We start from the raw sequence: 23,938 nt of genomic DNA, 5'->3' as shown, positions 1-23,938 counted from the left end.
CGCACCGCGGAGCGTGTATGTGCGTGGCCGCACGTGGTGTTTTCGGATGTGTTATTTCAGCCGAGCGGAGCGCGTACGCGGCGCAACAAAGCGAAGATAACAACGACGGGCACAGGTGCAACAACCCGCCGGTAGCACTGGCTGTCATGCGCGTCGCGCGAGCTGGTCGATCCTCTGGATGACAGTTCGGTGAACCGTAACCGCTTTAATGACATAATCCCACCCCCTCGGTGGGGGGAGGGGGCCGACCCCACCTCTAACAAGCCAGCGTGCACCGCGAGCTTTCGAGTTCGATGGGCGCCCGGGCGGATGAAACTCGCGTTGCGACGATCGAGCAGACGCTTCCTCGAGCGGATTTCGGGCCTCGTTGGCGCTTTGATCCTTTGACGCATCCTGCGGAAATCCTCGGGGATTGGAAAGAGGGATACCTTTGGTGTATTAAATTGAACGTGTTGATTGCACGTAGGGACCTGAAAGGTTTCGAGATGCTCGAAAGTTGAACTTTGGAAGCCCTAAAGGGACGTACTTTTGGAATAGATATGTTCATGGTTACTTGGTACCTCTTCTACCGACATGGGTAGAATCTTTACCATTCCTTACGTTTTTTGAATAATCATTGAAGTTTCCATTTCAATTTACATTACATTTAGTCATATTTAGGTACGTTCTTTGCCTTTCTTTTTTTTAATAATAAATTTGAGAATTTATACGTGTTAGAATTTCTACAATATATTTCAACAAGACGCAATAATTTTAGCCTACACCATGACGATTAGTTCGCTCATTCTGCTGGCTGTACCGGTAAATTTAACTTATAATGAAAATATAACATGTCGATGGTGTCGCGATATGGAGATTCGAGGAATCTCCTTTTATGATTTAGGGCGCGGTGTCACTTCTTATTAGAGACTAGATCAGTGTTTAGAAGTAAAATTCCGAGTCATGGAATGTAGGTGGTACAATAGAATCTATTATCGCATCATCAATTAGAGCGTTAGTGGAGTGGGAGGTGGCTAAGCAACAAGTGAGATTGGCGACGCATAGATTCATTGTATACCTAAGTGGGATTGCTACTCGTCCGATCGATCACCTCCAATAATTTCAGAAATACTCAGCTCCGATTCCTTGCAAGTGTCCAAGTTCTACTTCACAAATGATTCAACCCTGCGCGATTGATCTTAAAAACGAGTCTCTCATATACGTATATTCGGAGTATGCAAATGTTTCCACCGTTTCTGTATGAGATTTCCTTTCGATTAAAGAAGGTACGTGAAAGATGCGCGTCCAATTGTCTCCCAGATTAAGCGTTAAACTCAATTCGGCGGAAGAAAGGCGTCGAGGGTGCGCGAGGATTCTGCGCGCGATCCCTGATCCAGAACGAACGCGGCGGAATCGGAGTGCGAATCCAATTGCTTTCTCGCTCGTTCGCCGGCTATCTCCTACGGGTTCTGGCAATAAATTCAGCGGAATGGTAAACACAACGGACCGGCGAGTGCATCGAAACCCGAAACCCTAAATCACCGCGTAGATCTGCGAAAAAAGGAGCGAAGACGTCGAGCGAGGGAGAACGGGAACCGGGAATACCGGACCCGGCGCATCGCGCTCTTCCCCCCGGAGTGTTTGACTAAATAAACAAATACAGATTAGTTCCAGCGGGGCCACAGGAACGTAAATCATCGCGAGAACTCGTTACACGCTGCGCGTGTGTATATGCATACGGTCAGTCCCAGTGCCGCGATTTGTTGTCGAAGAAAGCCCGAACGCCGACGGGAGAGACTCAAAATGAAACAAAACGCGTCGAATTATTACTTCTCGACGTTCGCGTGCATTGTCTCGTCTCGAGTCGATGCCGCTTTACCTCTTCCTCTTCATTTTGTCCGGTCCTCTCCGGTGACCACTTGTTTGGGAATAATTTAACGTGGCGGTCTGGATGCTGTTGGGATGTTGCGCAGGATGTGTCCCGCTCTGAATTGCAGACGTAATGAATGGTATTACATAAAGTGAAAACACGAGTTGATGATTTTAATAATTTGTGTCTGGAACTGTGGCTGGTTGCTATGTCGTGGGGTTCGAGAGAGACTCGAGGACGTGGAAGTAACATTGGTACTCTGTTTAGGGGAAGTCTACGTCATGATCCCAAGGGGTCTGTCTAGTGTGACGACAGAAGGATTAAGCATATTTTAGGAATTTTTGTTGACTGAATATAAAATTCGGTGGTGTAAAAATTGTCCATGGTTTATCAATCTAGTTATAAACTGTATAAAATGATTTTTTTTCAAATGGCAATATAAATACTTTGCAGTGTCTTTTGGATGTACAGGTACTGTGTTTCGAAAATAATGTCTCGATGGTGTTGTTGATTTGTAATCGCAGAGTGTACCTACTGCTATAGTAGGGACCACGTAAAATAATTCATATGGACAACTGACAAGCCGGAGGATGTATCATTGGAAAAGAGTATATCTATAAATACGTACTCCAAACACAAATAGACATTACACGAGAAAACGTAACTACGCAGAATGAAAACAAAGAAAAACGAATCATAAGAAGGAGTGAAATCTAATGGATCTGGCCACATGTGCCCAGCTCGCCACGTGTTCGACATGCCAGGTCCACAGGTTTTTCTCACGAATTCCAACAGTACATTGACCATCCATCATCCATCATCACCAAAGATCGCCTCGCGTCGATTCCTTCGAATCGCAGCTCGACTCCTCGATCCCAGCAATTTCAGCTCGTCCGTGACACAATACTTCTAAAAACAGAAAACTCCTTCGTCGGCTCCTCGACGAGCAAAAAAGTGTCCGCAATAAATCCCAAGCGGGCGTCTAGCCCGGAACAAGCACCGCCACTAATTACGACGACTAATCAAAGAACGCTACACCTCTCCCCCGCGTTCCTCAACCCCCCCCCCCCTACCCCCGCTCCTGTTACCAGGAGAAAAAACCGTACAGGGTGCTCGTAGGGGGCTAAATCACGGTCGACGAGTTATTTTGTCCGCCCCCTCTTGGCGGATATCGGGCTACCGTGCTCGATCGGCTGAGGAACGTCGCGTGCTGGGTGGTCTGGAAAGTGGGTATTCCTGTAACTTCCTCAATGGCGCGTCTCGTTGCGCGACGGAGCATCGTTTTCGGGGATCATCGGATTTCGGATGTAGGCGCGACCACGTCTAACCGAAGTGCGAAGGTCCGGTGACGACCTAATGAGCAACAAACCCGCTGCCATCTGGTCACCAGCTTCGGCGGAGAGGCCTGACGTTGCTCGTGGTTACGGGAAATTAATGTACCTCGAGAATTAATGATCCGACCCTCTTCCTGGAAGAGGAGCAGCCCGGGACCAATTCGGTCGCGGCGACTGGTTGCACGGGTGCGAGCCGAATTGTCGTCGACGATTAGGGGCCGTTCATTAATTACGCAAGGACGATTTTGCCCATTTTTTACACACCACCCTCACCTCTATGCAAGGACACAAGACTTTTAAAACCGCTCCTCCCATCTTCTTACACGAGATTGTATCTAGAGTATCCCTAAAGAGAGTTAAATAGATAAATGTCGGTAGAAAAGGTTCAGTTACATTGCGACACGTTCCTATTTGACATAAATCAAATATTTTTAATTTCTAAAAAATAATTATTTAGTCTTTGATATTATTTGGAGTTATTTGATCTTAAAGTAAGAAACTGAATCGATATCTCGTTCTCGGGTGAATTTCGTCTCGTAGGAAAATGTTACCTAAGAATGGCTTTTACTCCCCCCCTCCTTTCTACCCGGATAAGGTCATTTCATCACGCAATTTATTCCGTTTCATCGCACAAGTGACGTAATCGCGCTAAGCCCGAAACCTCGATCGTCTCGTCGATCGCGAGACCGAGATCCTCTCCGATCAAAGGGGTTGATCTCCAAAATCGGCTGTGCCCTGGAAACCGTCTACGTGGATCGTTACTTCGACGATGCCTCTTCTTCGCGGTTTAATTAATTGGCCATAAGTCAAGAAAATCGTAAATCTTCGATCCGGCTTATGCGTGGCCCGCCGCGTAAGAATGGCCTCGTAGGTGGCGATTGTCTTGAGGCCCACGCCGCGTGGGCGTTCAGAAATGACGCGGCACCTCCGCGTTTGCAAGGGTTCCAAGCGACTTTTGACGTTCGACGTTGAAACGTCGGCGCCGCGTGCGCTGGCTCTGCGATTCGTATTAAATCGACGCTTGCTCTCCGAATCACGACCAAGAAACAAATGGCGAGAATTCTCGGATCGATCGTTTCCAGCTTGACATGTTGAACGATATCCAAAGAGATTATAATACAGTCAGTCCTATAAGTATTCGTTGTTAGAGAAGGACAGGTGTGGATCCGTGCGATTAATCTTGCTTCGAAAACAATAATGGAAAAGCATAGACCATTCGATAGTGGAACGGACACTCCGATGGGATACCAACTTGAACGAAGTATACCAATGTGTACAAGTATAGTATACCAACGTATACCAACAGATTAGGCATAAATTCTGCGGAGCATCGCTCCTGTCCAATTACAAGTTGCGTCGGATTCTTTTTTCGCGTTCTCTCCGCCCACTCGTAGCTCGGACACAGAACATACGAGGGCTCGTTGGAAGGGCAGGGGATGATAAGAAGCAGATCGAGTACGATACCACCGGGGCGTTGTGTCGCCAGAAAGCGACGCAGGATCGTGGATCATAGTCCTGCGAATATGAATGGTTTCCTCGTACAGAGAAATTTGCAAGTCGAGAGGAAGAAAGGATGGCGACGTTCTCCGAGACCACACGCAACTCGAATCTTCGCAATTTAACGTTGAATATTCCGAATCTACAATTTGTATGCACAACCAGTAACCAAGTTTGCTAAAAAGTGAATTAACAATGGATTCAATGTTGATTTAATGTTGATACTTCATTATTTCAACAAATTTATACAGTCGGTATATTTTTAGAGGCATACAGACGATACACGAAGTGTACAAACAACTGCCACACGCACTACATATCTTACATACATTAAGCATACCTTACAATATGGTATAATAAAATACAAAATAAGGTTATATACATAATATAAACATTATACATATATAAGGTACACACATTATACAAATGCACGTGCATTAAGCGTACTTTACAATATATTATTTAGTCGTCGTGACAGAAAATACTGTCATTTCTTCATGACGGACATACTCGTCAAACACAGCTAGCTGGTTAATCTATAACTATTATAACGTTATAACAGTTCTTATAACTGTTTCGAGAACCAGAACCGATGTCATAACTGCTTCCAACCCTTGCTATGTAAGAAGATCCAGTAGATGCAAATATTGCATCATTATTATAGGTTCACGCGAGCGAGGTGATAATTAGACGAAGCACCCTTTCTCCTCGGGCCTCGAAGTAAAAAGAACCAAAGAAGAAAGACACCGTTTCGACAACCCCTATCAGCCCGTAACGGCTGGTGTGCGAATGCTCTGGTGTGTCCAAGCATAATGCACCGAATAAATCGGCGCGAACGGGTTCCAACAAAGTTTCAGACGAGGCGCGAGCCTCGTCGACGCTTCGACGGTCTCACACAGGGAGGCCCGGAGTCCGCCACGCCACGGGGTTCTTGCTACCCGCCAACTTTACAAACCTCTTTACAGATCGTTATTCGTCCGATCGGGGCCACACATAAATCGGCCCTCGAAAAGGGGAAAAGAAGACGGCCCCGGCCTGCGAATAGCACCTACGTGCCGTGACCAGGGAATATATCCGTGGTGGGTCGGAAAACTTATTCCGATCGGCTTAACCGGGGTCAAGGGCTGTCGTAAAATCACCGAGGAACACCTGCTGCGCCCCTCTCGATCGGTGACCCCTCGAACTCCCCCCTGCCCCTGTCCGTTTCGCTGATTTTCATGATAGTTTTTGGCTCGCTATGCGAGAGGATAGGGCGTTCGAGTGAATTACGAGTGATACTTGGGCCCGTGGCTCGGGTGCCTCGTCCAGGAATGGTTTAGGTTGTCTGTCGTGGATGGACACAAGGTCAGGTATACCGAGCGGATAGTTTCCAACGCTATTCGAATACTTGGAGATTACGAAGAAGTGTCCTTGGGTATTAGGGCAGGAATTTATTTATTTATTTACAGTTTTTTTAACTTCGAGAATATTTTAGGTACGCGTTAAAGTACATTTGGCAATTTTGTTAAAAATTTGACGATAATCATTGACATTCTTGAATATGAAAAGGTCGATTTTTTGAAGATTCCACGCCAGGATGACCCCTTCAGAACGCGCAACACTTGTCGTGTTACTAAACGTTTAAATACTAAACGTGTTACGGCTATCATTTGGAGTACCGAAGAGTTAAACAGTCGAAGAATGAACAATTATCCCCCTGAAAGGGGACAATCGAGTGTCCTGCTTAACTTACGATGTCATCTGAAAGGGGAACGTCCAAGTACAAAGAACTAACCCATTCACTGCCAACTGCGAGATGTATCGTAGATCAAATTGATTACAATTACTCAAGGAATGAGCTTGTAGCATTTTGAGTCACGAATTATTGCAAAAGAAGTTCACAAATTTTCTTTTTAAAGCAACAAATTTAATATCACTTTTTATTATCAAAGTGATAACCTAGATTAAACATCTACATATTAAATCTTGGCGCCGAAGGAGAACCGCTTTAAATTTGCCTGGCAGTGAATGAATTAAACAAAGAGGAATATTCAAGCGTTATCACGTAATTAAATTGTCTCTGGCCTTTACTAACGATTCTTACTCCTTCGTATTCAATTTTAATTTTTTCTCTAATGCACACGAAGGAGTTGAACGGCGATCGAGAACTCGACGCGATTGGCTCGCTGCGAGACAAACGCGAACGCACACGGAAACAAGAGGGTCATCGGGTCCGACCGTAGGAAGAAAACGCAGTAAAGGCAGCCAGCATTTTATGAATAATGGTCGCAAGAAATGTTCCTCGACGCGAGACGTACGGTGGGCGTTTCTTCGTTTTTTACGTTTCACTTTTACGATCCATTCGGTCTTAGCCGAAGGTGGAGGCGCTGCGCGTCCGGCGGGCATCAAGTGAACCGACACGACGCCGATCCGCGTCCGGGTTCTAACGATTTCCTGCGATGAAATGTTTGTTCTAATGCCAGCGAAACGCGCCTTCGTGGTCTCTCATTAATACGCCATACCTTTTTCATTGCTGCTGAAATCGTTCGCGTCGGATTTAACGGTTAACCCTTTCGCTGTTCACTAAAAGAACAGAAAACGGTACAGAAATGTTCGATTTTAGTTGTTGTTTATTCGATGTTTTTTTTAATGAAAAGTCGTTACCCGAAGTAATTTTGAAGCATATGTGGACACTCACTGCCTTCAATGAATAATCATTATACACAGTAAATTATTACTGTACAACTTCTTTTCGAAAGCGTGAGAAATAGTAAATTTAAACATTTCGACGCGGTTCAGACAGTTCAGTTAGATGTAAGGACATAACAGCGAAAGGATTGAGTCCATAGTACTCCGCTGGGTTTTGATAAACCGTACCAGAAATAGTTTCCCAATCGATGAAAATGATTGTGTCTTGTTTTGCAATAGGTGAAACTGCCCCTCGATTTCCGTATCATATAACAACGATGCACAAGTTTTCTATCGGTATTTCAAACAACAACACGTTTACCTCTCCATTTCGAATCAAGCCTACGAGAAGCCACGATCTTCTAAGCAAACGGTCCATAAAGCGACTAATCGTTCCGAGAATCCGTCGCGCGTCGCGGGGTGTTTCGTTTGCAAGGACGCCGCGAACGGTCGCAGCAGCTTTTGAAAATAGCTCGAATTCCGCAACGCGGCTGGTCTTCCTTCCTCCACGCGTCATTAGCTGGCGAAGAAGGGCGAGAAGGAGCGGGATGAGGACGAAAAACGACGGAAAAAAAGGAGCCACCGAGGGGAACCGGTGCTCGGACTTGCGCGGTTCACACCCCTGCAGACGGATCACGTGTCAGCCACGCAACGACGTGGCGCCAGGGCTCATCTTGTTTTCGGGGTCCCTTTTCGGGGTCCTTTGAGGCCGACCGCAAAAATCATCGACTCTCTGTGAAACCCTACTACTCCGTGTGCGGAATGATCGCGCACACGTGTTGGTCGCCTGGTTTCCTCGATCCGACTGGTGTCGACTTTCATTGTTGGCCAGGAAAGAGGCGGGCGTGTCGAGCCGGAGTCGAGACGCCTCGCGGACGTCGTCGAGCTCTCGAAACACGGGTTTCGTCGATGTTCCAGTCGGGCGTGAAACGGGATCCTGCGGTGAGATCGGTTTGCAGCGACGGCTGCGGTTCCATTCATGTTCTCTAACTCTTCTTGGGACACTTTCCTCCAGTTTCCGCGGTTCGGTTTTTCAGCGACTTATTACGTCCTTTGACGGTGTTACGTACGAGATAGGTACCCTGGTGTTGTTGCTTTAAGCTTCAACTGTAAGAGAATCTTACAGTTTATTCATACTACGTTTAGTTTCCGAGATAAAAATTGATAGCTTAGATGCCTTTTGCCGGAATTTCAATTTTTGCAACGAACTTCTAACTTTTCCATTTTTATTTTCGTAACTAAATGCCCTATGGATAGACTGTAAATGTAACAAACTTTTGTTTCATCGTCTTCTATAAGCTGATATTTTTTAAAAATTTATTGAACGAATATAAACGTTTCCGTGAGCCCAAGGTGTTAAATATACCACGAAACACTGTTTTATAAACAAACGAATAGCATTTTATAAGAAAAGCAGATTTATAAATGTCATCAGCCAGCAGAATGATGTAACAAAACCGTGGTAAATTTCAGACAAAAAAAAAGGCGGACGTTGTACGAGCATTACTTCGAATGTTGTACGACGTTGTACGAATATTTACTTCGTGCCTTGTTTGTGCCGAAATAAATATTTAACATAACCATCCATTGATCACACCGATGACTTTCGTCGTCGACCAGTCGAGTATCATCGAAGGAGCAACTGGTGAGCCGAATAGGAAACGATTATCGCCCCGTGTCCCCCTGGTGGGCTCGTTACTTCACCCCAACGAAAGAGAAGCATCGCGTGGCAAATCTCCGTGCAACAGATTTGACAAGGTACTTTTTGCCGGACAATGGTTCCACGATCCCCCTCGACACACAATTGATCGTCTATCAATGAACTCCATTTATCTTTTCGACGAACAGATAATAACTCTATTCCTGGTACACGATACCCCGTGACCCAGGTGCTCTGGGGGATGCAAGTCAGCGGACCTGGTGTTTATTTCGTAACAACTCACCTCGTGATCCGATAGGAAACATTGATTTCACGAGTATGAATGTTCGCCATGCATTTTCAGATCGTGATAAATAATTCTTTGATCTTTCGTTAAGCGGTTGCAGCACTTCCGAAAAATGAACAACGATTTTCTGCGAGGCCCAAGCTTGGCATGAAAAATTTTTATTCTAAATTTTCGACTTACTTTTTCATGTAAGTCGCAGAGATGGGCAACACTTTGTAGAATGTTGAAAAGAGGAAACGAGACAAACACATCGGCAAAGTTCAAATTTATTCGAAGCCTAGGGTTTTGCCCATCTCTGGCAAGTCGAAATAAAAACCCCCTTTTCGCTTGTACCGCCAGTTACCGAACACCCTGTATATTATTATAACAAGCACCATTTAGTATCGAGTACCATTTTCCCCGGGGACGGCATCTCGATTTCCTCATTTCTGGTCGAAACGTTTTGAAATTGCCATAAGTCAGGCCTGCATCGAGTGGGACCGTCTCCACGGCGCATGTACCGGGCGCAATCTCCTCGATCATCATCCACCCTCGCGGAATTTATCACCGGAGCGCTAACACGTCGGAGAAACAAAACTCGCGACCGAGGAACCAACGACGAGGGGTGTGGCGGCAGAGGGGAGGAGGCGAGAGGAAAGTAGAAACACGAGGAACGAGGAAGACGAGAGCGGAGGAGACACCGTAGGCGCACGGCTGACCATAAATCCCGGAGTGTCACGTGGCGTTGAGTTGCGGGGTCTCTGAAGGAGCCATTACTTTTCCGTAGCATCCCCAGAGGAGCCTTGGGCCCGTCAAGGACGGGGGCGAAGGGAGAGAAAAAAATGGCGCGATAAAATCGTCCCTCTGACGTTGTACGAGGCCATGTACTACGTAATACCGCGTGTCCTGCCGTACTGGCGCTCGCGCGCACGTGTATGTACAACCACCCACCCCGGCCTACGAGTACATACTCTTCTCGGGAAGGAGCAACCCCCTACGGTTGGGGTTGGGGAAACGAAGGATGGAAAGAGAGGCCGAGGCGGGAGGAATCGGGTTCCGGGGGTTGGGGCGAACGGAGTTTCGCGTAACGAAGGTAATTTCATTCTTCGTAAGGAAGGTTAGCCTCTACGGAGCGAAGGGTGAGAACTGCCGGTACCGAGGGCGGGTAGAAGGGGCGAGAGGGGTTGGAAAGCTACACAGGAAAAAGGGGTGAGTGGAGGTGAAGAGCGAGCGAGGCAGTGGGAGAATGAAAAAGCGACACAGCTAGAGAGTTACGTAAAAAGAGAGATAGAGAGGAGGAGAGCGAAAGAAGAGGGTGAAAAACAGCGGTGGGAGGGCAGCACGGTGGGGTGACGCGGAGAAAAGAGGTTATTCCAAGGGATGGGAGAGCGAAGGGAGCCGGCTGGATGGCTGTGTCGAGTTTCTACGGCTAAAAAGAGATTTTCAGTATAACAAACTGCAAGGAAAACGGAGGGAAAACCTCCGAGGGGGTTGGGGGTCGCTGGGCGACTTCGCCGACGTCGCGCGCGACGTCGAAGACTGGTGGGGGGTTTCGTGGGTGGCTGGCTTGGATTATCGGCCGTGGAAAGAATAGATACGCGCCTTATTATGTCCCAGCGGGACGCCTGGCCGGAGGATTTCAAAGGATACTGGCCCCATCGTGCGCCACGCTGAGCGCGTGAGAAACAAACGCCGTGTATTAACATTTTCCTCTTCGGGGAGGCTTCGACGAGGTTTGGGATCAGCGCCATATCCGAGATTTTAAACAGAAGTTGATCAGTTTTTGATCGGCTATACTTCAGCCCAACTTCACATTACAATAAAAAAAAGCTCGGAAAATTGTTAAAGTCGATAATCGTCACCTTCATTTTGCTGAATGGCATTTTGTACTTTTAATTTAACAGTATTATAGCTCGTATCGAGACGTCTGACCGCGACCTTTGGATGAGAGAGTATTAGTCAACGTGTTAAAAAAATATATTCGCTAATGCAACACAAACATATCGAAACGATAAATGATACTAAATAATGAAACAATGAAATCATTATAATCATGAGAAGTGAATCTACATACAAAGACCGAATTTAAACATTTTTTTAAAATTCGTTAATTGTATTACATTTACCAGTAAATATCGGCTTATTTTGAAATTATGAATATATAATTAATATTAATAGATTCGGAACTTTAATTAGATATTTATTTCTATTAAAGAAGTGTTCACATACTTCTGAGGGAGGGTGTATATGAAATTGATGACCTCCTCCTTTTCAAAGTCGATTAAAAAATGAACAGCTTTCTACCCTTATCCTTTCCCCCTGCAATGAATTTCAATTTTCTTCCCAACTCTCGATCCAAGTACCAGTCCATATGTATCTGTATCCGTTTTCATCGAACGTCAACGTGTTTATACTTAGCTGCCAGCTCGATGACCGGGCAATAATTGCGAGCGATTCGGGGCGCGAATCGACACGGATGAGGGAATACACGCACGACCCCTCCAGCAATTCGGCCGCCTATTTATAAACACACGTCACCCCGCATTAACCGACGGTGCACCTTTTGTGGAGGCTCGACCGTGCTCGCTACGCAAACCCTACGCGTTAATACCTGAGCCCAGGCCCGGGTAGTCTCGTCGCCGGGGCACGGAATGCTCGAGGAGTGGATGATTCGTGGCGGTTAACGCGTGGACCTAATGCGATCACTTCCGCCATTTATGTTAAGCGAGGCTCGCCCAACGGTGACTGATTTTTTTTGTGTGCACTCGCAAACCCGCGGCAAACGAAGCGCGGTTGCGTTCAATGCGAAGGGGTCTCTATTTTTTGTCTTCGTATCATTTGGGTACAGCGTCGCTGTTCGCCGTGCGACGCTCGCGTTATTGAGATGTAATTGCGTTCGAATGCGGAATGCGCTTTTGTGGGGAGAACGAGGCTTTTCGATCTTCCTTTCAACGACAAGTGAAAAACAGCCTCATTGGCGCGTCGAGAGTCTTCTGAACCGTTTTCGTTAATGTATCAATTGTCGTTAGTACGTCGAACCAGACGAAATTCGAGGTGCATCGATAGCGTTGAAGGTTAATAATGCAAGGGCTGTTTTCTGATGATAACTAAAAGACATATTTAAATCTGAGGTTAATTTAGAAGGAAATTGCAACGATTCCTGAGCGCGCCGGTCGCGGAGCGAATCCCACGAGGGATTGTTCATTCGATTGATCGCAACCGGGGTGGCCAGTCAGCGGTAAAATAATGCCCGTCGGCGTCGGTGATGCTCGTTGCTCGCGCTAATTAATTGATTACTCGGCCAAATATTATGCTCATTTTCGTGTCGGTCGAACGCCTGGCTGAACGTGCAAACATTCTGTTCCCGTGACGTAAATCAGCAACCCGGCTTTGCTAGTCCGCTTTGCAGCCTCCGCTGTGCAATGAAAAAACAACGTTCCCAGGCTGATTGCGATTTCTCGTTTACACTGGCGCAAACATGACCGGACAAACGGCTCATCCGGATTTTTGGTTGGGATATTGGCTCCCTTTGCGAAGATTTTTCTCGAAGCTTACTTGTGTTTACAGTGAATAGGATACGCGAGGCGTTTCTATTTTAATGAACGTATATATAGGAACTGATGTTTGACAGAGTTTAAAAAAGTTATTCGTAAAAAAAGCGTTCGACGAGATGTCGGAATAGTGTTTATTTACAAAAATCAGAACATTTATTACGGGGTTTAGTAAGTGTTCGAATATTAATGTAACACGGAATTTAGACATTGCTTTGGTTGACATTCATTGCTAATAATCTTTTATTAACTACATTCAGTGTTTTAATACAATTACTTTATTCTCCATTTCTATACTGCAGGTGTTTCATCTTCTAAGCAATATAATATATGCTTTATTTTTTATATTTTATACATTTTTGCTTTCATGCATATCCCCTCATACATTCTTCCACGTCTATACTTGTAAATTCATAGATATTCGCAGTCTATCTATTACAGACGAACGTACACAACGAACAATTAAAAATTCCTAAGAATAGCCAAGTTACTCGCTGTCTATCATATCTGTCGCAACTAGAAAGGACAAAACTCGAGTTGTCCCTAAAACAGTCCAATTTCTATTCGTCTCCCTCTTGTCTCGGCCGCGTCCAACGTCGCCTCCTCTCAGGCACTTGTTCCCAATTGAAAAGCGAACGTCAGCCAGGGGGTGTGCGGGTGTCCAATCCTCGAGCAGATCTTCGAAACAAGCGTTCCGTCCTGGCGCAGACCGAAGTGCCTCTTCCGTGCCCAGGAATCGCGGGCTAAAATTGAAAATCCCGTTCACCGAGGCACGCAATCGGTCACGAAGAAGGGGCTCTGTACTTGAAGAGGACGGCAGCTCCGATTTTATCCCCGGGCACCAGTCGTCGTCGTCGTCGTCGTCGTTGTCGTCGTCGTCGACGTCGTCATTCCACCCCAATTAGGGAGGAACTTCGTCGACGTTCCCCTTCTCTCTTTCTCGCCCTCTTTCCACCCTATTTTCATCTCCTCCCTTCTCACTATTTTCCTACACAGCTCTGTCCTTGCGCGCGTCTCCGTTCTCCGTCGCTCGTCGGCTCCTCTCTTTCAGTTCTCAGCGACGGTGACGTCGACGCTCTCGATTTCACCTAAAGCCGACGCTAACGAGCACATGGAAGTCACGTGGAAATACGACGTGGACGTAGCCGTGGGTAGGTGTAGGAAAATGGGGAGACAGAGGGGGCGAGCACGTCGCTGTCGTGGAAAAGCCGTGACGGTCACGTGGATCTGACAGGTGAGCGCGACTACCATCCGACGCGACGTTCCGTATTCACTTCCGGGCTAATGAGGCCGACTTCCGGCGACGAATCGATCGCCCGTTTCCGTCTGTCGCGTTTTCGGGGATGCCTCTTCCGGTGGACGATTCCCGCGTGGGTAAAGACAGTCGAAGGGGTATCGGTGATCCACTTGGGAACCATAACTACCCAGACAACTCAAAAGCTGCAGCCTTCTGGTGGTCAAAATTGAATACATCTGTAAATTCATATTTTTTAAATGAAATTTCACTTCCAATGGTTTAAGTCGACTATGTATAGTAATATATTTCAGAGTGGCACAATTATTCTGTACACAAAAAATTACGAGGAAATTTTTATGATGAAACTATTATTTATATTGGAGTTATTTTATATGAAAGAAGATAATCAACAGAGACGATCTAGAGGAAGAAATTGGAAATAAATATGAAGTTTTAGTAAAAGCGACCGGCGAGTAGGTGAACTAAATGCATTTATACATTGAAATTCATTCACCACATATTCCCTACATAATAGTCAGTTCGCTATTCTAACAGGAATTCATCTCGTATTTTATTTACCAGTTCATCGCCATCACGAGTCAATCTCTGTGTACAAAATTGTAAAAAAAAAACATTCAATCTAAACGAACCACCATGTTAACACATTCGCGACCGCTGTCGTGAATTCACGTTACTTCAAATTTTATTCCTGGTTGTCTATTATCTACCTTACAAGCAAGTATACAAATTATGAAAATCCTTTTATTTGATACATTACATATTTACAACATTGACATTTCAAAATGTTCTTTGTCATTTTTATCTTCGCCCTAAAGATACAAATTTGCGATGTTCAGCTTTTCAGAATTTTATTATTTTTGCCAGTACTCGGTATTACAAACGTAAAGTAGCTCTCGGTCGCGAATGTATTAAACAGATATTCACCGCAGGAAGGGTGCGTTCCGAATGCATACACATAAATCGTTAAAATTCAAGGTGTTACTGTCGTCCACATTGTTGCGTACATAGACAAGGTAAAAAAAAAAAAATGATGAAATGGTAAACGTTTAAATGCTATCCCCGGTTCGCCGAGACAAATCCCTGCGCGCAATTAAGTCACCTAGCCGCACAATAGGCCGTAATTGAAGGAGTCGGGGATCACGACCCGCGACAGAAGGCGTGTTAAATGTACGGAAAAAAAAAACACAGGGTGGTCGGGTGGCAATTGATTGCGGTGCCCATAAATTCCCTTGATGTCTTCATATGCTGGCGATCAGAAACCGGAGAAGGGTTGGGGTGTGCGCGCGTAAACGCGCCCAAGCAGTGGCGAACAACGAGGGTTGGCCGTGGATTTCTCAGATTCCACGGACCGATACGAATCGTAAACAAACCCCTTTCTGCTTTTTCAATTTTCCACTTCCCGTTTCGAAACGTCGTTGGTATTCTCGGTTGAGCGATATCACGGATTCGTTATGACGTTTTTTTTTCTTCAGATGTCACGAATAGCGAAGTCCAGGAACAATCAAGCTTTCGTGTTGGAAGGATCGTGAAAAGGTCGAATTTAACGAAGACGAATGATTTCTGAGATCGAATTCACGTTACTTCAAACTCCATTCCTAGTTATGAAAAATTTAATTTCGGTGAAAATCTTTTTATTTTATGCGCTACATACTTGCAACATTGATATTTCAAAATATAATTCGTGATTTTTATCATCGCCCTAACGATACAAATTTACGATGTCCAGCTCTAGAATTTCATTATTTTTGTCAGTACTCGGTGTTGGAAACGTAAAATATCTCCTGGTCGCGAATGTGTTAATTAAAGGATCGACATTGGTCTTGCAAGGTCTGGGATACTTTTTGGAAAGAGCTCGACGATAGCCTTTGTGAATTTCAGGGAAAGTGGAATGAATTAAATTGAGGTATTACGAAGGATTTGATCATTTATTTGAAATAATATATTACTACATTTGATACTATTCCTAGACAACTTTTGGGTGACGGTATTAACACCAGAACCACGATTATTTTGTCCCGTTCCAAATGTTATAAGGTTTCACCAGAACCGTTTATTATACTTTTTCCCAGCCATTTATGCTGACTTTTATCCACCTAAAAAGTGAAGCATGTATTCACTTTTGTTCAAGCCTCGTGCACATGAGAGCCGTCTAGACTAAATTATTCGTATAGCATTATCGCGACAGACTAGATTAGCAGGAGTATCGCGATACGACAACGTTAATATTTTTCAGAAAAATTTAAGCGGCTGGTTCAGCGTTGCTTCTTACTGTAAATCCTAAGTAAGCACAAAAGAATCAATTAGCGAGTCCCTCCTTCCTATCGCACTGGAATTTTCCGTATCGTTCTATAGGGATACGTCAAGAATCTTCATAAAAAATCGTCTGAAAATCCCAGAAACCCCTTGACACCGTTCAACGATGTTCATTTCGGATCCCTTCTCGACGCGGAACAGATTTCGGCCGTTCGCTCGCGGGGCCCTCGCAGCCTTTATTTATCTATTACACGGGGCTCGACATCGAGATCGACAGGATTAGCGGCGATGCTCGCAAGGACGAAGAAAGACAAACGAGGACAGGCCTAGCGAGGGTAGCATATGTTAGGGGTTTTCTCGTAGCCCCTCTTGGGGGTTGCGGCCAGAGTGGGCTACCCCCCAATTACTAGGCTCCCCTCCGACCTCTTCTTCGTCTCTGTTAGGCGGGATCGACCCTCCAGAAAGTACTTCATTACGCAGACAGCCGTGTTGACTTGTATTGTGCCAGTGCTTCAAGAGGGAGCCCCTTCAAATAATATCTGTGACGAATCGCTTGCACTTCTCCGCCCATCTGACCCCTCTCCCGCCCCGCGGCTCCCTTTTACTTGTTTTTGCACCGGTATATATACCATTCAATCATACAGCAGACGTTGATTTTTCCTTGGAAACGCGTTTGTCCCTTTCACGTTGGATCTGTTTTTCTTCGAGATTCCGCGTCTCCGCGATTTGTTGTTCTCGTTTTCGCGAGACGATTCTTTTTCTTTCCGTCTCCGTCCTCCACTGGTGTCGTTTCCTCGCGGAGAACGAAAACGAATTCGGGACCAGGAACACCTGCTGCGAGATGTCACGGCGATTCGTCGTTAACGATGAACATCTCTGACTCGAGGAACAACAACGAGTGCGAATATTTCTGATTTAGGAGTGGACTGGAAGATTCACTGGGTCCACTGTTTTGCGAACAGTTGTTGGAGGAACGTATCGCATTTAATTTTGTCAAGCTTAATTATCGCTTGAAGGACAAAAGTAACACAGGACCTCTTTATTGTTCTATTTTACTTATCTATAGCGATAACTGAACTCCGGATTTTATGCACTTACAATCCAAGTGAGTGTAACAAATATATGCTAAATGCAAGCGAACAAAACGAAATATCAATATTATTGCATTAGTTAATAGAATATATTATACATACGTTATATATATTTATATAGAAGAGTTATATTATATAATTAACCATAGAAGGTTAATTTAATTCAAATATGGATAACGTTATGTGTCTTCTTTTAATTAATTATAAATTATTATATATAACGTATATACATAACGTTATTCACGAAAACGAATTTTGAATTAAAATAACCTTCCATGAGCTCAATTTTGTTTTCTGCAAACAACTTGCAAGATACATAACTGCGAGAGGAAGTTTTTATTTTTTTTAAGCATTCTTTGGGGGGAAACTTTGGCGTTGCGCACGACTTTTCATCGATAAATCAGAACACCTGTTATTATAAAAACCGATGATCGTCATTCCAATGAACAAACAGGTCCGAGCAAACAGATGGGGATCCCGTGGATCTAATAACGCCAGCGGAATGACTGCTCGGGCGCGACTAAGTACTTGGCCAAACACAATTTAATCTGTTGAGCAAACATGCTCCAGGTTGAGGGAAGGGTGGCTTGTTTAAGGAACGAACGCGAGTAATCGAGATAATCGTCGGAACGGGAGCACTTGGTCGACGGTGTGAAGGTGTTAACTTCGTTGAGTTATCGTCTGAATCGTTGCCATACTTAACGCTCAGGTTGCGATCAAATGCTTTCGAAATGCATTTGAAACTCGATGTTCGGAAATTTGTCGTTGTTCTTCGATTGATAAAATGGATGCTGGCCTTAGATTGAAGTTGTATATTTAACCCTTAACGGTACAAGCGCTCCTTTCTGAGACTGCTCTTAGATACATACATGCACAGAAACTGCAATAGAGATAATCTTGTACTCTCTCCCCCTCGTTACATTGTATGTGAAAGTATATACACTTTTTACATTTTTCTATGAATATAGGATTAGACGAATTCAATGAAAACAGTTTGCTTAAAGACAGAAGTAAAGAATTCACAAGGTTATCTCCCTGATTCAATCGTAAATGGTTCACGAAGGTAGTCGCATCTTCTATAAAACACTGTTTGAAATAAAAGGCATCCTACGATTAAACCTGTCGACAAACGTGATTAGTTGTTAATGAATTTCGATGTCGCTGGTGTTATGATAACATTATTCCCGAGGCGTGAGAAACACGTGACGTAATCCCGAAAGGTATGTCGTTCAGCGGTACGAAAGTACGAACGGATGTGGGGGCATGGTGGCAGTCGAAAAAATCATTCTCTCTATTCGAGATCCGCTTAGACTGATTTATAGCAAAGGAATGATGAGGCATTGCGCGATGTTAAACGCTGCCTTTATGACCCGCTGCTGATCCTCTAACGCTGACTTTGATTGCGCATCATTAATCAGCGGGGTAGCTCGCATCTCTCGCTACCTCACCTGCAACGAAGGTGAACACTGTCTAAATCGAGCCTCCCTTCGTTCCAGTTGCGCCACTTCGGGCCTCGTGTAAAACCTTGAAACGCTATTACAAGATAAATTAAAAATGACAAAGGGATAGATGATAATAACAGGGTATAATACCCTTGTGTCGCTCAAGAGGAAATTAAATCTCGTATAGAGGTGTGCAACCAAAGCTCGTGAATATTTGCGTTTGTTGATTGAAAATTTACATTGCCCTGTATTCGATTAGCATTTAATTTAATTAAACTGAGTAAATTTTTAAAGCATGTTTTTTGTCCTTTTTTAATTTCTCATGATGTGAACACATTACAAATTGAACTTAGACATGTAAACTATTTGTCATTTGCAAGCGTATGATTTTTTTTTTTTTAATGAAATTGGCTGGAAATACAGCAGGCTGGCGTATTTTACAATTTTGTGTAATATAAAGTATAGAGTGATTATAGGAATCCATTAATTTAAGGAATGAAGATTTATAGAACTACTTTGAGTTCAATTTTATGTAGGTATTTCTAAGAAATCTTTTTTCCTTAATATTCAATGGTATATTATTATAAAAGAAAATTTTTATGGAAGCATTGTTGTGTACACTTTTATTATTACATTATAGCATTGAATTCAAACACAAGAAACAAGTAAATCTGCAGACAGGCAGTGAAAAACAAATCGATAGTTATACATGCATAGATGCGAGCAGATAAACAGCACCAGGGAAAAAGGATCGTGGGCTCAATGGGTGGAGAAGAGGGTTCATTAATCGCGTGTCATCGATCGAGCTCTTTCCCGTCGGTGGAACATTCTCTGAAGTCGCGGAAAAGTACGAACTCGGAAAATTGCGTATTTCCTTCAATAATTGAGTTGCTTTACGCGACTTGTTTGGGTCTTGCAAGTCGTCTTTGCGAAAGAAATATAATGACCAAAGTATTAAACAGGAAGGAAACAAGAATCAGAGAAAGAATACCGAGTCCCCATGGCTCTCAAGGAGAGCTTATTTGATTACGATTTCCTTTGCAACAAGTTCGCATTGGGAAAAAGTAGCCTTCCTTTCGTTATTATTGTGCATGGAATCCTTTGATCGGACAGCGTTTCCTCGTCTCTGCGAGAAATTATTCCGTGGAATAAAGTTTCCTCGGTTTCTTCGATTTAATTATGTTTCTCGATATTTTGAAACGAATTCGAAAGCAACATTACAAGTAATGAGACGGATAGTTCTGTATGTTGCTTAGTCACTCGTATTACAAATTGACCACCTCGTTGAATCTATCGAGAAAATAATTCATGAAACATTAACATCACAGCAAAATCATGTTCACCATCATGGTTTAAATAATAAGTATTGTTAATAATTAATGTGACTATTGTCAGAATGAATTTTTACATACAAATGACTTTTTCTGAAAACTAGTTATGTTCCTGATAATCTAAATCTAATCTCACTTTACACTTTACACTTTACACTTTATACTTTGTACTTTGCACTTTACACGTTTTATATCTAAAGATCTTATTACAAGTTCGCAGCCATTAGCTCGATATTAATCACGACGAAGGATTGTTCGTCACGAATAATATTGATTACCAGGTCTCAGCACGTAGAGGTTGCTGCGACTGGAGACCCGGAGGTAGAAAGAATCAAAGTTCCTTCGATCTCCCTCTACGTAGAGTATAGATACATAGAGATGCATACTCTAGATAGAGTCGACGAGCTTAATACTAAGTACGAAACGATGAAAATCAAAGGAAAACAAAATTCCCTTCGATTTCCAAAGTCTAAGTTTGACTCTGTCAAATAATTATTTGAACTAAATTGAAGCTAAATGGGAATCACGAAACGACGCGACCATGTAACTGGACTTACAGAGTCAGTCCTGTTTCCTCCGGTGGGTCTGATTCGAGAGAAAGACGATCAACGTCTCCGCCAGTACTCTACTCCCTGCATACCTGCTGCCGAGGGCCCAGATTCGACCTTACAGTGTACGACGTAGGTAGCACTGCGTCGGGTTGCCCTGCCCTGGCGACACTAGGTATGTCTGACGGTCGTAGAGTCCGAAACGGAGTTCTACTCTCTGCACATCGTCAGGAGTCTAGGACACGACTTGCATCCGTCTAATTGCGCTTTCGACTTACTGCGCTGCGCCGGGAGCCTGGACTTCGCCTGACGCGTACAGAGACTAGAAGATTCCTCGGAGGCGTCGATCGACCCTCTCTCAAATCAGACCCACTAGAGGACGGCAACCGATCTCGGCCAGTCACATGGTTGGTCATTCTGCTTATAGCATCAAGCAGTAGCGACCGATGTGAAGAACGAAGTTGCGAGTTCAATATGGACTTAGGAACAAACAAAAGAATTGAATAAATGATTAATAATCATTTGACAGAGGACAGACACTCGTACACGCATGCCTTAAAACTAACTTAGGTACATGCCTTAAAACTAACCAAACCAAAGTAAGGTACCCACAAGTAACTAAGGGAAACTACACAAGGAAAAATAGGGGGGCGGCGAGACGCGGACGCGCGATCGCGAGATCCATAACGACCGAAGGATCGTCGAAGAATGAGAACGCACTCCTCGTATACCTGTGTCGAGGGTCGCGGTTCGCACGTGCGTCTCGAAATAGAGAAGGGGAAGGGCGAACAACAACCGCGTGATGTGTCGATTCGAAGGCTCGTTGAATCCATCGAGAAAATAATTCGTGGAACATTAATATCATTATAATAAAACATTTTGTCGAGATCTCGACGAGAATTTGAAATAATCTTGATCTTGCCCAAATCTCGGTATGCTAAATCTCGATATCCATCTCGAATGTTACAAGTAATCTCGATCTCGAATCTCATCTCGAAATCGAGACGAGATCGAGATTTATCTCGTCTCGTGCGCATCGCTACCTTTCCCTTTGCAACTACCACGTCTCTGCATCCTCTACGCTAAACCATTCCCAAAACCAACCAAACGTCGTACTCAAAAATTGATTTTCTCGCGTAACGGGACCAAGTATTGTTTAAAAAAGGCCCAAGAATTCTAGAGACTGGATTCTCGAGCACAATCGCTCCTCGTCTTTCATCGCCTCCCCGTTACTGCTTGTCTTCTTTGTGCTGCACCGCGCCTCCTCGAGTGTATATCGGCCGGTGGAAACAACTCGCCGCCTTTACGATCTCTTATATCGCGCCACCTGCTGGTTCGCGTTGCGCAATCGCACGCGTTGAACTTCGGAGGACCGATTCACGGCGATAATAACGGCGGCGGGACGTGTCGGTCCGCGTTGTTGAGCGCGCGGGCTCGTGCTGCACGCGGTAATCACACAGGCATTGAGGACCGGAGGGGTACGCGAACGCACAATGCGCGCCTCGGAAGAATTGCTGCTGCTTCGTCCACGGCATCCCGAAATGATTAATGTGCCGCTGTAGATCCGCGCCTCACGTCTTAATTCCGCGACATAATGGCCTTAACGATTTTTGTGCCACGAGCGCCGTGCACGCAGGACGAGCGCCGCGCTTTCTGGCTCCGCGCATCTCTCCACGAGAAGAAAGCGAAGGCGTGCTTGTTCGTTAGCCACCTCTTGTCGATCGGACATCGTCGCGGTTACGCTGCGAGATTTGGGCGCTGGCCATTGAAAGCTGAGACTACCGTACTCCTTTATTTTCCTCCTGCTCTCTATCCTCTTATTAGGTTGTGTTTAATAAGAAGAGGAATAATTATCGTCCATACCTGAAATCTGAAATGAGTTATTCTGAGTTTATCAAGTCGTCCCACGAGGAACGCAATTTTTCGAGAAATTTAGGACGAAGTCTTCGTAAACACATCGCCGCGATGCAGGCCAGATGTTTATTTACCAGTAACATAAGAGACGACGTTAGTTATGGGATGACCCGATAGTTGAACTACCATCAATCAAGTCCAAATAAGCGACCAAGAGCAGTTGAACCGCTGTACCAACGAGGAAACGGAGTCTACGAGCGTCTACCTATCCACCTGGTGCTCAGAAATACTATTTTACCTGTCAGCCACGCAACACGTGAAAACGAACTGCGTGACAACGTCAAGCATGTCACGTACCGCAGCTCCTATAAGCGTCGAGCGAACGTTCTAAATTCCTGGTAATTCGATGGCTGAATCGATTCCGCGAGGATGAAAGGGGAACGAACTTCCCCGTGCGGACAATTCCAAATGAATCAGCGCTGCTCTAAGGAAACTGGACCACGCGTAGCCAGGGAACGCGAGGAAAGAACGCGCGCGGCATCGATAATCGAACGAGGGTAGCCGATATCCGCTGAACGTTTCGACAAACGGCGATAGGACGTTGACAAGCCGCGAATCGATGTGCACAAAGGTGGTTCTCCGTTTGCCGATGGAAAGGTAGCCACATTGTTGGACGGTGAGAGGAATGCGACCCGATTCCCCGTTACGCGAAACCGATCGACTTTAACGAGGTTCGCTGTGCGCGATGTCACTTTCGATGAGAGGTTATTATCCGTGTACGGATCTACCTTTTTACTCGAACTCGCGGAAGGCTCGGTGTAATTGTTAGCTTGATTACCGGAGAAAGTTAGATGAGGAATCGATCGAGCGCAGTAAGGATTTCTTGGGAACGAATATTTGAATCAACGAGCAACATATTTTCGATGGCGGTACTAGTAATGTTGGAAATGGAGTATAATGAAAAATTAAATACTAATTTTATTGATTAAAAGTCGTGATTTTATTTCTAAATGTCGCGAATAAGCTGAGATTTTTTTCTCTACAAGGAGCTGATCGAGACTAACAGAGAAACGCTACAAATAAGAAAAGTTAGAAAGAATTTGCTCTTGGAAATCATAGGAAGAGTCCTCAAATGCACTTGAGAGAGCTGGCCATATTCTGAACTTTCTCTTTCCTTATATTGCAATGACAGATATACACATTGCACATACATTCCTACTAAATTTATTTTTTTGTAGTAAAATAAAAGGTTTTAATTAAAAGTAAAAATAAGGTTTTAAACCTAGAGTTGTAATTTGTCACTACATTACCGATACATAATCCACTATAACTTTCTTA

General features: G+C 44.5%; 1 protein-coding gene across 1 annotated transcript in view; it reads right to left on the bottom strand.

The window, feature by feature from the left end:
* Window positions 1–22,935, bottom strand: part of LOC128887223 (mitochondrial inner membrane protein OXA1L) — a 173,892-nt gene extending 150,957 nt beyond the window's left edge. Inside the window, exon 1 of the mRNA XM_054142898.1 lies at window positions 22,932–22,935. The gene's annotated coding sequence lies outside the window, so the exon portion shown is untranslated. The remainder of the gene's footprint in view (window positions 1–22,931) is intronic.
* Window positions 22,936–23,938: the final 1,003 nt, after the last annotated feature.

This window comes from Hylaeus anthracinus, unplaced genomic scaffold (genome assembly GCF_026225885.1).
Source record: "Hylaeus anthracinus isolate JK02 unplaced genomic scaffold, UHH_iyHylAnth1.0_haploid 11985, whole genome shotgun sequence".
In the NCBI taxonomy this organism is placed as follows: domain Eukaryota; kingdom Metazoa; phylum Arthropoda; class Insecta; order Hymenoptera; family Colletidae; genus Hylaeus; species Hylaeus anthracinus.
This window is presented reverse-complemented; position numbering and strand designations above follow the sequence as displayed.